Source organism: Bos taurus, chromosome 2 (assembly GCF_002263795.3).
Source record: "Bos taurus isolate L1 Dominette 01449 registration number 42190680 breed Hereford chromosome 2, ARS-UCD2.0, whole genome shotgun sequence".
NCBI lineage: Eukaryota > Metazoa > Chordata > Mammalia > Artiodactyla > Bovidae > Bos > Bos taurus.
This window is the reverse complement of record NC_037329.1, coordinates 14,860,719-14,875,318: the sequence shown is the minus strand read 5'-3', so window position 1 is coordinate 14,875,318 and position 14,600 is coordinate 14,860,719.

Here is a 14,600-nt window from a genome sequence, read left to right as displayed (position 1 = left end):
CAAGACACAACCCTTGCTCTCAAGGAATTCACAATTTAATGACATATAAATATTGGTTATCTTTAGTATCGTGAGCCTACTTTCTGATTATCCCTTTTACCTCACCAAGTGGATATTGTCTTAGTTTGGACAATGATTTGAGAGCAAGAGGCTAATTTGAAAGTGCGATGAAACAGGAGAGCTATGGAAAGTGACGCAGGAGAGGAAAGGTGGTCAGCAAAGGGGACCAGCCAACACCGTGAGGCACTCTAGAAGATGCTTCCAAACACACAGCTCACCTAAGGAATGGGACCGCCAGAGTCATTTTATACTAACTTTTAACCATGTTAGTAGAAGATGCCTTTTACTGGGTGTTAATTTCTTGGCACCTGCCAGAGGTCCAGGCAGAATATCTCACAACACCTTCAGAAAAAAAGGCTTGGACACAGAAATGGAGATCCTGGCTTTTGGAAGGTGGCTGCAGCATCCTGAAGTCATAGAGCCAAAGACATGGACAGGGTACTGACAACATCTGCAAAACTTGGCCCATGGTGTCTGAGGGTGCCCGAGCGGGCTCTCTCCCCCAGCACCCAAGGCAAAACCAGGAGAGAGGGCTCTTCCAACACTTAGCACTATGGAAGAAAGGGAGAAGAAGGCTAAAGGTTTGCTAACACTTTCTAAAGGGTCACTAACTCTTGAACTATTGTGCTTTTTCAGAAATTTGGCAGAGCTGTGTAGGTCAACAGAATAACGGCTCTGCTGTTGAGCTTTCTGTGATGGTGGGAATATTCTACAGCTGTGCTTTTCAGCGCACTGGCCAACAGTCCCATGAGGGCTCTGGAGCACTTGCATGTGAAGGAACTACATTTCTACTCTTATTTAAATCACTTTGAATAGTCTCATGTGGTTAGTGGCTACCATATTAGACAACATAACTTTATAGCAGTTAAATTATGTTATGTTATTCATAAGAAATTTGTCAGAAATCATCATTTTCTTCATTAAGGACAAGGGTATCAAAGATGTCAAATGACTGAATATTAAAATCAACATTAAGCTGGAACTGAGTACAATTGAATATTATCACCAACTTAATAGAAACTTCTGGAGAATGGGAATAAGTGTGAAGTCTTATCAATGTTCATTAGAAAAATGTATTATACGAAGTTTAGTGGTCAGGTTTCTAAAGTTTGACACTGCAGTACAGAAATAACAGCATACACAGAAGCTTTAGTACACATGATGATTTTAAATGATGACTGGACTAAAGTTGGTAGAAAAGCAAGATATTTGGGGGTATATGTTTTTATGATTTTTTCATATATATAGTTTTCATTAATTATACCTATCATTGTTTATATTTCTATAAGCATTTATGGGCTCACAGTCAATATAATGCACTTTACAGAATTAACTGATATATCCTCTAAGTCAGATTAATCACTATCTCTTTTGCCTCTGTTTTAACTATTTAAAAGTTTTTAATAATTGGTTTTGTACATAATCAATAGCTTCCAGCAGAGAAAGCAATGGCACCCCACTCCAGTACTCTTGCCTGGAAAATCCCATGGATGGAGGAGCCTGGTAGGCTGCAGTCCATGGGGTCGCTAAGAGTCGGACACGACTGAGTAACTTCACTTTCACTTTTCACTTCCATGCATTGGAGAAGGAAATGGCAACCCATTCCAGTGTTCTTGCCTGGAGAATCCCTAGGATGGGGGAGCCTGGTGGGCTGCCGTCTAGGGGGTTGCATAGAGTTGGACACGACTGAAGTGACTTAGCAGCAGCAGCAGCAGTAATAGCTTCCAGAATCATCGTTCTTGTTGTTCCTGACAGTGTTTCTGCTTTCTTGTGTGTTCTGCAGTGTGACTCAGCTCCTACGTTAACTGGGGTTGAGGAATGACGTTCGCTTGGAGGTCGTATTGGTTCACTTGTGATCTTTCCCCAGCATGTCCATGCTTTATACCGCTGTGTAACAGCAGCTGAATGCAAAGTACACTAGAACAGCTGGACGTCTTGGGCTAGGCCGGCCCGTGCCAGCTCACCCCGCCCTCTGTCCTCCCAGCGCCATCTGGCCTCCTGCTCTCCCAGAGGTGCTCACGGGTGTTCCTCCCTGACCTTTGAGCTCTTGGCCCTCGTCTCCATTACTCAGCAGCCCCAGCTCTTCTATAAGCTCCTCCCCAGCTCTTCTATAAGCTCCTTTGGATGCTCTTGTCATTTTATGTGTTTTTCTAATGCAAGGACCTATTTATAAGATAGTACTTCTTTATTAGCTATATAATCGATTTTTAAAGCTGTGCTGTATTTTTATTAGAAATACCATTCTGTTAGCTCACCATTATAAAGTTTTGTATATTTTGAGTGGAAATTGCTTGTTTTGAGTGGCATGACTCTGATAATAATTTCCCTACAAACTCTATTATGTTTTGTTTTTGAAAACAAAGACAATAAAAGTCATGACACTGTAGGCCCTCAAACCATTCAAGCAGCAATTTTACCAATGAATCATCACAATTGAGCCTAGGGATTTAACTTTACCCAGCAAAATTAGTTAGTTTAAAAGAGAAAGGCTATAATCAAAGAATCTAATTTTATAAACCATGCATTTCAAACTGAAATTTTAAAATCTTAAGTTAAAAAAAAATAAAATCTTAAGTTAAAATATTTTTTTTAAGTTTTTTTGTTTACAACCAATGGCTTGAAACCACAAATTTTATGTATACTATTATGTACATAAGAATCTTGGTATTAATTGGAACTGGCCTGGCCCTAATGAAGAGGAAGTTTCATAAGCCAAGTAGCATAAATATATATATGTGTGTGTATATATATATATATATATATATATATATATATACTCCCTATTATGTTCAGTGTGTGATTTTGCAGATTTGAATAAGCTTTTCTTTTTTCACAGATATACATGTTGCATTAAGGAAAAAGCACCTGTACATTGATTTTACAATTGAATGAGAGAATAGCTGTGGCAATAAACCCACGAAGACATCTGGACCCCAAACTGCTTCCAGAACGATAAGCTGGTTTGGAAGTGAATATCTGTATATGAGCAGTATTCCAAGAAATATGCATTGTTGATTTATTTATATCATGGATTTTGCTAAACCTTTTATAAATGATGGTAACTTTGTGACAATCACTGGTCACACACAAGTCCTGGAATGCCAGAAATGACAGTGAAGGTGATTATTTGATCTTCCAAAGACCTAGAAAAGCATAGGTCAAAAACAAAGTAAAGCATAGATTTTGGCTGAATAGCCAGCCTAAAAATGAAGTTCCATATCTATATTAGAAAAGAAGACATGTACATTAACCTACATAATCATATACTTAATTTCTTTGAGATTCTAGTGTGTGTGCTCTTAAGGGCCTAAAAAAGCTTGAAAAACATGGCACACTACTTTCTAGCCTCATCTCTTTTTTGATCCAATATAATGCCCCTTAGAGTATTTCTAGGAAAAGGGTTCATAAGTGTCATGTCTGTATTCTGGAGCTACAGTGCTTCTTCCCCAGATAAAAGAAGCCAGCTAGCAAGTGAAATTCATGGAGAAGTTGTTCCCTGTTGTGTGTTTGTAGAAACAGAGTATAAAGATTAATTCATATACACCCATCCAAGCTTAGTGCCCTTGAAGTATTTGTTGCTCAAAGAAAGCTATAATAAATCACATCTCTTAAAATATGTGCATTCTATTTACTATATATATATATATATGTATGTATGTATATAGCATGTCTTCTTTATCCATTCACCTGTTGATAGACATTTAGGTTGCTTCCATGTTACTTCCATATATATATATATATATATATATATATATAAAATGGAATATTAGCCATAAAAAAGAATTTTCAGCAACATGGATGGACCTAGAGATTATTACATGAAGTGAAGTCCGACAAAGACAAATGTCATATGATATCACTTACATGTGGAATTGAAAAAAAAATACAAATAAACTTTGCTGCAAAATGGAAACAGATTCACAAGCATAGAAAAGAAACTTATAGTTACCAAAGGGGAAAGCAGTGGGGTGGCAGGGAGAGGGATAAATTAGAATTTGGGATTAGCAGATATATATTACTATATATAAAATAGATAACACAGTCCTACTGTGTAGCACAGGAAACTATATTCAATATCTTGTAAAAACCTACAATGGAAAATAATTTGAAAAAGAATAGATATATGTATTTGTATAACTGAATCACTTTGCTGCACACCTGAAATATTATAAATCTACTACTTCAATTAAAAAAAAAAACTCAGATTCAGTAACTTTGAGGAATTAGTTAAAAATAAAATATACAATAAAAACAAATACTCCCTCAAAAATATATATGCATTGTGTGTGAATGCTAAGACACTTCAGTTGTGTCCAGCTCTTTGTGACCCCATGGACTGTAGCCTGCCAGACTCCTCTGTCCATGGAATTCTCCAGGCAAGAATACTGGAGTGGGTAGCCATTCCCTTCTCCAGGGGATCTTCCCGACCCAGGAATCAAACCCAGGTCTCCTGCACTGCAGGCCAATTCTCTACTGTCTGAGCCACTCGGGAAGCCCATATAAGCACTGAGTTGAGCTACACCCTTTTCAATGCTTCCATCAAGTTTGGGGTTTCTCACCGCTAGCATAACTCAGAAGTGCTGTCCAGTGACAAAGAGGAGAGTCCATGACACTCACAGCTTAATACAAAGCGTTCTCCAGGTTGGCATCCACTGTTCAGGTGTTGGCGGTTCCAGGTGCCTCCTGCAGACCAGGTGTCTGGAGACTGTGCTCCATGTTATTGTTGGGAAGGCAGGCTCTGGTGCCAGATTCTCTGGGTTCAAAGTTGCGTGATATTACTTCCTTACTGTGTGACCTGTAGGCTACCCGGTATCTTTGCTTCAATTTTCTCATTTTTAAAAGTAGGGATAAAATAATTGCAATCACACAGGGTTATTGGAAGGATTAAATGTAGTGTATGTAAAGTAATCAGCATGCTGCTTGGCACAGTATAAGTGCCTAGTGCATGTTAGCCTTCATGCTCATGTTTTTTGAGTGGGTTTTGTTTCTAAATTATAAGTAAGCATATCACCATGAAATAGTTAACAGTGCCAGGAGGCTTCTAGCTGAAAAAGCATGGAATGCTTTCAGCACTGGAGAATGGAGTTAATGGGTCACACAGAAAAGAGCTAACTGATGATCAGAATGGGTTGCTGCTTCTCCTCTGAAGCAGAGTGTCTGTCCCTACAGACAAGAGCATGTTACACCTATTGAATAAGAATTTTTTAAAAAGTGTATGTGGGAAATAATGTAACCAATTGCTATAGGCTAATGGCTAATATGAGGCTTTCGTCATAGCTCAGTTGGTAAAGAATCTGCCTGCAATGTTGGAGACCCGGGTTTGACTCCTGGGTTGGGAAGATCCCCTGGAGCAGGAAATAGCAACCCACTCCAGTATTCCCGCCTGGAGAATCCGACAGATGGAGGAGCCTGGCAGGCTACAGTCCATGGGGTCGCAAAGAGTCAGACACGACTTAGCGACTAAACCACCACCACCAATGGCTAATATGCAACCTGGGACTTTTGGTCCATCTCACGAACAAGTGCTTTTATATTCTTTTCTCCGTAGTTTATTTCTGTACACTTTCAGGTACACTGTAAAATGACTTGGTGTCTCTGACCACATGTTGAGAAGCCGTGGAGGTCACAATCAAAAGAGTGCAGGCTCCAGCTTCATATCGTCTGTCTCTGCCGTAAACCAGCTGGATGACTTTGGCAAGTTGCCAAGTGCTGCAGGAGTTGGTTTCTCCATCTGCACAATGGAGATCAGAACCATACCTACTGGATAACTTTGTTATAAGGATGTTACAGTTCAACAACGCAAAATACTTACATAGTGCTTTGTGTGTACAATGCGGCTTCCCAGGTAAAGAATCTGCCTGCTAATGCAGGAGACTCGAGGGATGTGAGTTCGATCCCTGGGTTGGGAAGATTCCCTGGAGAAGGAAATGACAACCCGGCTCCAGTATTTCTTGCTTGGGAAATCCCATGGACAGAGGAGCCGGGCAGGCTACAGTCCACAGGATCACAAAGCATCAGATACAACTGAACACACACACACATACATCATAGTTGTTACTTAAATTTTTAATTTATTTTTAACCATTTAAGAACAATCCACCACTGGGACTTCCCTGGTAGTCCAGTGGCTAAAACTCTACACTCATGATGCAGGGGGCCTGGGTTTGATCCCTGATCAGGGGACCAGATCCCACACACTGCAACTAAAGATCCCACATGCTGCAGTTAAGACCTGGTACAGCCAAATAAATAAATAACTATTTTTAAAAAATGAATAATCCACCATTTTCCAGGAAAGTAAGCATCACCTACATCCAGAGACCCTGTTATAAGTGAAAAAGAATGGAAATTGTAAAAAAAAAAAAAAAAATGGAGAGGAAAGGCAATGTCTCTATCTCCATTCAGTTGGGGAAAGCTCACAGGAAAGAATCTTTGCAGCTCTTAAGGAGACAAAGTATAGAATTTCATGGTCTTAGGGGAGACAAAGTAGAGAGAGAAGAATGCACGATTGAGGAGGGAGATAATGAATGAAATAAAATGTGATTAGGTTAACTTTTGTGAAAAAGAAGGCTGGATAGTGGGGAGAGTGTAAAATAGATGACACAGGGCTATAACAAGAATACCATTAAAACTATTAGTTAGATAACAGTACCAGCTATCATACAAAAATGCTGAACTATCAGTGGCTTAATATAAAAAAAGTATTTCTAGCTCATGTTACTGATGCTATTAAAGTTGCTTTCAACATGCCAGCAAATTTGGAAAACTCAGCAGTGGTCACAGGACTGGAAAAGTTCAGTTTGCATTCTAATCCCAATGAAGGGCAATTCCAAAGAATCTCAAACTACCACACAATTAAGCTCATTTCACATGCCAACAAGATAATGCTCAAAATCCTTCAAGCTCGGCTTCAACAGTATGTGAACCAAGAGATTCCAGATGTTCAAGCTGGATTTAGATAAGGCAGAGGAACTAGAGATCAAATTGCCAACATCTGCTGGATCATAGAGAAAGCAAGGAAATTCCAGAAAAACATCTACCTGTGCTTCATTGACTACACTAAAGCCTGACTGTGTGGATCACAACAGACTGGAAAATTCTTGGAGATGGGAATACCAGACCAGCTTACCTGCCTCCTGAGAAACCTGTATGCAGTTTAGGAAGCAATAGTTAGAACTGGACATGGAACAAGGGACTGGTTCAAAATTGGGAAAGGAGTACATAAGACTGTATATTGTCACCCTGCTTACTTAACTTATATGCAGAGTACATCATGAGAAATGCTGGGCTGGATGAAGCACAAGCTGGAATCAAGATTGCTGGGAGAAATATCAATAACCTCAGATATGCATATGACACCACCCTTATGGCAGAAAGTGAAGAAGAACTAAAGAGCCTCTTGATGAAGGTGAAAGAGGAGGATGAAAAAGCTGGCTTAAAACTCAATATTCAGAAAACTAAGATTATGGCATTTGGTCCCATCACTTCATGGCAGATAGACGGGGAAAAATGGAAACAGTGTTAGACTTGATTTTCTTGGGCTCCAAAATCACTGCAGATGGTAACTGCAGCCATGAAATACAGACACTTGCTCCTTGGAAGAAAAGCTATGACAAACCTAGACAGCATATTAAAAAGCATAGACATCACTTTGCTGAAAAAGGGTCAATCTAGTCAAAGCTATGGTTTTTCCAGTAGTCAAGTATGGATGTGAGAGTTGGACCATAAAGGAGGCTGAATGCCAAAGAATTTATGCCTTTGAATTGTGTTGGAGAAGACTCTTGAGAGTCCCTTAGACTGCAAGGAGATCAAACCAGTCAGCCCTAAAGGAAATCAACCCCAAATATTCACTGAAAGGACTGATGCTGAAGCTGAAGCTCCAATACTTTGGCCACCAGATGTGAAGAGCCAACTCACTGGAAAAGCCTCTGATGCTGGGAAAGATTGAGGGCAGGAGGAGTAGGGGGAAACAGAGGATGAGATGGTTGGATGGCATCACTGACTCAATGGATATGAGCTTGAACAAACTCTGGGAGATAGTGAAGGACAGGGAAGCCTGAGTTGCAGAGTTGGACACCACTGAGAAACTGAACCACAACTTCATGTTACAATCCATTGAAGTAGTTCCTGGTTGGGTAGCACTCCTGTAGTGCTGTTTTGGAATCCAATCCCCTTCCATCTGTGAATCCACTGTCTTTAACACATGGATCCCAAGGGTCACCCGTGGGAACCTGGCCCAACCAACTGGAAGGGGAAATCATGTGGAATATTGGAGGTGGGAGCTTTTTATGGGCCAGGCTTAGAAGCAATGCTTATCTGGCCAACATTTCACTAGCCAGAATTCAGTCTCAGGCTAAGTGAAAATCTTAGTCCCTCAGTCATATCCAGCTCTTTGTGACCCTTTGGACTGTAGCCTGCCAGGCTCCTCTATCCATGGAATTCTTCAAGCAAGAATACTGGAGTGGGTCGCCATGCCCTTCTCCAGGGGATCTTCCTGACCCAGGGGTTGAACCATAGTCTCCTGCATTGCAGGCAGATTCTCTACCATCTGAGCCACCAGGGAAAGCCCCTCACTGTATGTTCAAGAGAAGCGGTACACATAGTCTTTGAAATGCATCACAGCCTGTGCCTTAGACACATTTATGCAAATGACCACATTACTTTTATTAATACAAAGCAATACAAGTTCATAACCTAACTGAGAACAAGAAAAAACTGAACTGTCCCTGGATATTCAGGGACAAATGAAATCAACCTATCTCATGACTCAGATCTATGGATAAATTTTTATGCAGATCAAAACCATCTTCTTCAGAAATCCTTTCTGTTATTACATTATAAGAACACTAGCCAGTACTGAGTCCTTAATTTGTGTGGCACTATACTAACAGCTGTATGTATATTATCCAATGCATTTCCCTTTACCAAAGTACTGTGAAGTAGGGATGATCATTTCCATATCATATATTAAGAAACTGAATCTCAAGAAAGGTCCTGACTTGCCTAAGATCACAAAGATAGTAAGTGCTGAGGTAGACGTTCAAACTTAGGTTCTGGTACTAAAGCTGTAAGACTCACTGCCTCCTATGACTTTTCGTTTCTCCTTAATTCAGAATTCTTTGCATGTACTAATTCTGTGCTCTCATATGGCTGTCTGCAATTTTGGTGTGTATTTTGATTTGTAAGTTTTTATCAGTTAACTATTTCTGGTTAAGAAATACCCACCCCTTTTCATGTAGGGGTTTACATTGGTCAATTGACTAAGCGTAGAGAAATCATAACCTATAAAATTTACATGGGAGAAAAAGCAAGGTGGAAAACTTACCACAGATCACGAGCCCTCAGGTAATCTGAAGCTACTCATAGTGAAATTTGGTAATTCTTTCTAACCATTTTCTTACCAGAGGGATTTTGGCAATTTACTGACATCTCTTTACAAGTAAGTTCTCTACTTCTGTGCTCACCTATTTTCGGATGCTTATCCACCTGTCTGAGCTGAAATATGGAGCCTTTCTGTTGATTTGTGTCAAAAAGCCTTGACAAATGGTACAATTGGGATCTAGGGAAAATGATGATTTAATGCTGTTCAACGGATTCAAATTATATAGAAAGATTCTGCTAAAATAAGACCTCAGTACATTATTTTTTGGCTGTCTCTTAAAAGAAGATGAAATTACCCAAGGCATACATAAATAGTATCTTAGTTCTCATCCCACCTATCTTGAAGCACAGGTGCTGTAGGTCTCACCCTAGGCACACAGAGGGGCACCCCACATACGTCTTCACTGCTGTAGAAGAGGTTTTTGCTAGCTAAGGTGCATGTGTACATACACACGCCTGTACAAGCCAATAAACAAGATGAAAAATGAAAGATAAAACTGCACAAACATAAAAGAATGAGCCTGAACAAAATCAGCTATTAGGTGATCTTATCAGTAAAACACTAGGATGGCTCTAGAGAAGGTGAAATAGCTCAGTTAAATTTACCCTGCCTTTCTTTTTATTCAATACTCGGGAACAGACACTCGTATATGTTTTCTGTACTAAAAGTAACATCTTTCCCTTCCATTCAGGCCTCTTTCTCTGCCAAGATCCCTGTAAGTAGAAAATGACAACAAATTTATGAAGGTTTCATCCAAAAGCAGAGGCCTTGGGCGGATTGTTGGAAAGATAAAGACTGTTCATTGGGGAGTTCTCTGTTCCTTTATTACTTGAGAAAAGATGGAGTAGTAATTGACATGTGGTTCTTGACAGATGTTGACAAGGGAAAAACATGTAACTGAGTCCCTTGGAGTTTCTGCAAAGGATGATTATGATGCTTGTCTCCATGTTCCATACCCTCAAGGGCACAATCAGATTTCCCCCCTTACCCTAAGTGCCACGCAGACATCCATGCAGATGTCCTAGGATGATATCAGCATCTGGCCAAAGAATAGAATTCTCTCATCTCCCATCAAGGGCATGCACAATAGAGACCACCGAACATGAAGGGAGTGCTTTGACACATTCTATTGTTAATCTCTCTTGAAATAGATTGATGGCTGTGGAGAAAGAATTCACCAAAAATATTTCCTTTTTAACGATCGGAGCTTGTACGTGGGCAGGCACCACAACAGTAAACAATTCATGCTCCAAAATTGTATCCATATTTTATTTGATAAAATAATAGGATATTAGAAGCATTAACAAATATGCTATGAGAATAACACTGTGTAAGAATTAGATTTAGAAAGGAAACACTGTCTCTGTATTTGCCAAACATCCAGATGAAAAGCTGTGCAGATGTTCCATAGGTCCAGATGTTATGTAGAGAAGGTATCTGGCAACAAATGAAACTTTTTTTGCATCCATATGTTTCTTTCTAGTTTCTTTTTGTATAGAATTGTAGGACAAAGAAAATCACAAGCATATTTTAGTTTTTAAAAATAAAGTAGAGCAAAATCTAAGAATACCATGTTTGTTCTTTTTAAGTATGTCTACAGTAGTGAACTGAAAATTCCCAGGATTTTAATGAAAGAGAATTGTTCATGATGAGCAAAATATCACACTGATCTGATTTCAGTACACCCTGCATTCTCTTCTCACAGTATATTACTTTGTAAAGAGTATGGCTAAATAATAATTTGAGATTTGTTTTCCACTTATATTTTCCAGTCCTCCCCATACATTTACTCCAGCAACAGTCTCAGTCTCTGTGGGTTGTAAGCAGAGAGGAGTACATAGCAAAGTGAGAAGCACAAATAGCCCTAAGGTTTCTTAAATTTGGTTTCCAAAAGCTTTTACCTCAAAGAAAGGGGTCCAGTTAATATATAGAAAATATACATACTCTTTCTTGCATACCCATTTGTACACTGATACACACTATTGAATGGTGTCAATATTGAATGGTGCACTTAGACACTATGCTATTATGACTCGATCGGTCAGCTTAGGTGGGCTTGCTGCTGCTGCTGCTGTCACTTCAGTCGTGTCCGACTCTGTGCGACCCCATAGATGGCAGCCCACCACGCTCCGCCGTCCCCGGGATTCTCCAGGCAAGAACACTGGAGTGGGTTGCCATTTCCTTCTCCAATGCATGAAAGTGAAAAGTGAAAGTGAAGTCGCTCAGTCGTGTCCGACTCTTCTCAACCCCATGGACTACAGCCCACCAGGCTCCTCCGTCCATGGGAGTTCCAAGCAAGAATACTGGAGTGGAGTGCCATGGGCTCTAAGAACAATCAAGTGCTTTTGCAGCACAAAACTGAACGTTTATTTCTCTTTCACAAGCTATATCTGTCATGGGTTCTCTATACTGGTATCTAAGACGAAGGAGAAGCCTCTATGTGAAACACTGGCTTTTTCAAGTTAATGAGAGCAATGGTGGACCATACGATGGTTCTTAAAGTTTCTTCCTGGAAGTGGCTTGCTGCTGCTGCTGCTGAGTCGCTTCAGTCGTGTCTGACTCTTAGCGACCCCATGGATAGCAGCCTACCAGGCTCCTCCATCCATGGGATTTTCCAGGCAAGAGTACTGGAGTGGGGTGCCATTGCATCATTTCTAATCACGTATCATTGGACAAAGCAAGTCATGTGGCCAAGACAGATGTCTCTGGTTAGGGAATACAATCCTGTCACTTGGAGGGGCTTCACTGGAAAGACCCACCAGGAAGGGACAGTAAATATTTTTACCTCAATACAACTTACCATGATTATCATTTTAAGCATGCATTATGAGCTTAATTGTGTTGGTCACTGGGTTTGATATATGTCAAAATAATTATTCATTTTGGGTGTTTTCCCTTTGAAAAATTAGAAAACACTAATTCAGATAGAAAACAGAAGAACAGTCAAGCAGTTTTGGTTGTTTCCAAATAGGTGTGCAGTATTGTACTTACAATCATATAGAGAATGAGAGTAAATTCATGTTCAGAGTGGAGAACAAAGAATTGAGGAAACTGATCTTCATCTAGTCAAACTGGGAAGTCTGTGGTTTAGGACCTGTTTCAATGAGGAGGAAGTAAAAAATAATGATGACTAATATTTACATATTCTTTTACAATTTTTATAATTCTACTTTATACTTTTAACCACCACCTGAGGGAGATATCATCACTTCCATTTAGCAATGAGGAGACTAGGCTGGGGTTAACCAATGGGTGTGTTTTCAGAAAAGGTATCAGAACCAGGATTGAAGCAGTCTGCTCTCACTCTATACACTGCATGCTTTACATGTGGAAAAGAACAAGTGTACCTCGGGAGAGGCTCCAGAATGAGAAGACACACTGCAAGCAAGTCGCCTGAGCACAGTATAGGAATCTGCTGTTCTCCTGTGGAAGAAAGAATGAAGGCATTGCAATCGCCTGGCACATACTACCTCGAGTACGTTGAAGCCCTTAGCTGGTAGTATGAGAAAAAGTACAAGAAATATTTATTGATGACCTACAAGCTAGGTGATAGAAGAGGATGGGCATAGCTGATACAGATTATGGATACAAAGAACTTACTCAGGCTTAAAAGCCAGATGTAAAACCAACTTAACTATTTAATCATCTTCCATCTCCCGCACTGAACTCCCTTAGGCCAGGAGGATGTTACACGGAAAATGAGTTCCTGGTTCTCTCTGGAAAAGGATCTATGGTTCCCATAACTGGTGGAAAGGGGCCGAGCACTAGTATTGGTGAAAACGCTGCGATGCTGCTCAAATCTGGTCAGAGATGATGGTGAGCGATGCTGCAGTGATCCTGGGTTCTATGTTAGCTTAGGTCTTCTGAGAAGTGGTCACCAAGGTAAGATTAGACAGGCAAGAGAGTTATTCCGTGAAAAACCTCTGAAGGATGCAGGGGAGGGAGCAGGAGTCGGGGGAGAGAGCATCAGACTGTGATGCAGGTCTGAGGCCTGTGAAGGATGGGGGAGGAAGGGGGACTGGGTAGAAAGAGTCTCAGATTGGAATGCAGTTCTGATGTGGCTTATATGTGGAATCTAAAAAAATGATACAAATGAACTTATTTACAAAACAGATACAGACTCAGTTCAGTTCAGTTCAGTTCAGTTGCTCAGTCGTGTCCAACTCTTTGCGACCCCATGAATCACAGCATGCCAGGCCTCCCTGTCCATCACCAACTCCCGGAGTTCACCCAGACTCACGTCCATCGAGTCAGTGATGCCATCCAGCCATCTCATCCTCTGTCGTCCCCTTCTTCTCACAGACATAGAAAACAAACTTACAGTTACCAAAGAAGAAAAGGAGAGGGGGGATAAATTAGGAGTTTGGGATTAAAATATACACACTCAGTTCAGTTCAGTTCAGTTCAGTCGCTCAGTCATGTCTGACTCTTTGCGACCCCATGAATATGCACACTACTGTGTATCAAATCTATCAAGGACCTACTGTACAGCACGGGCAACTATATTCAATATCTCATAATAACTTATAATGGATAAGTATACACACACACACACACACATATAACTGAGCTGGGCTCCCCTGGTAGCTCAGTGGTAAAGAATTGGCCTGCAATGCAGGAGACCCAGGTTCGATCCCTGGGTCAGGAAGATCCCCTGGAGAAGGGAATGGCAACCAACTCCAGTACTCTTGCATGGAGAATCCCATGGACAGAGGAATCTGGTGGGCTACAGTCCATGGGGTCGCACAGAGTCAGACATGACAAGGAACTAAGCAGCAGCCACAGCAGAACTGAATCACTTTGCTGTAAATGAACTCAAAATTATAAATCAATGATATTTCAATAAATTCTTTAAAAAAATGTATTTCTAGGAAACTCTTAGCCATGCTTGAGAACTTGGGGAATTTCAAAACTCAAATGATAAGTCCTAGAAACTCTGTGTCTGGTAAGAATCAGCTGGGCTGCACTGTCCTCAGTCGTCGGCTGAGAGCACCCTATGGAGTCCAGCCTCAGTGTGAAGATTGTAATGGGTCCAGAGGTGAGGACCTGGCCCAGCAGTCAGCCATGCTCCCCACAGCAGGAGATCTGCGCCACCATAGCACCCCCCGCCGCCCCCGTCTACCTGCACTGCACAAATCCATTTCTCCAATTAGGTTTA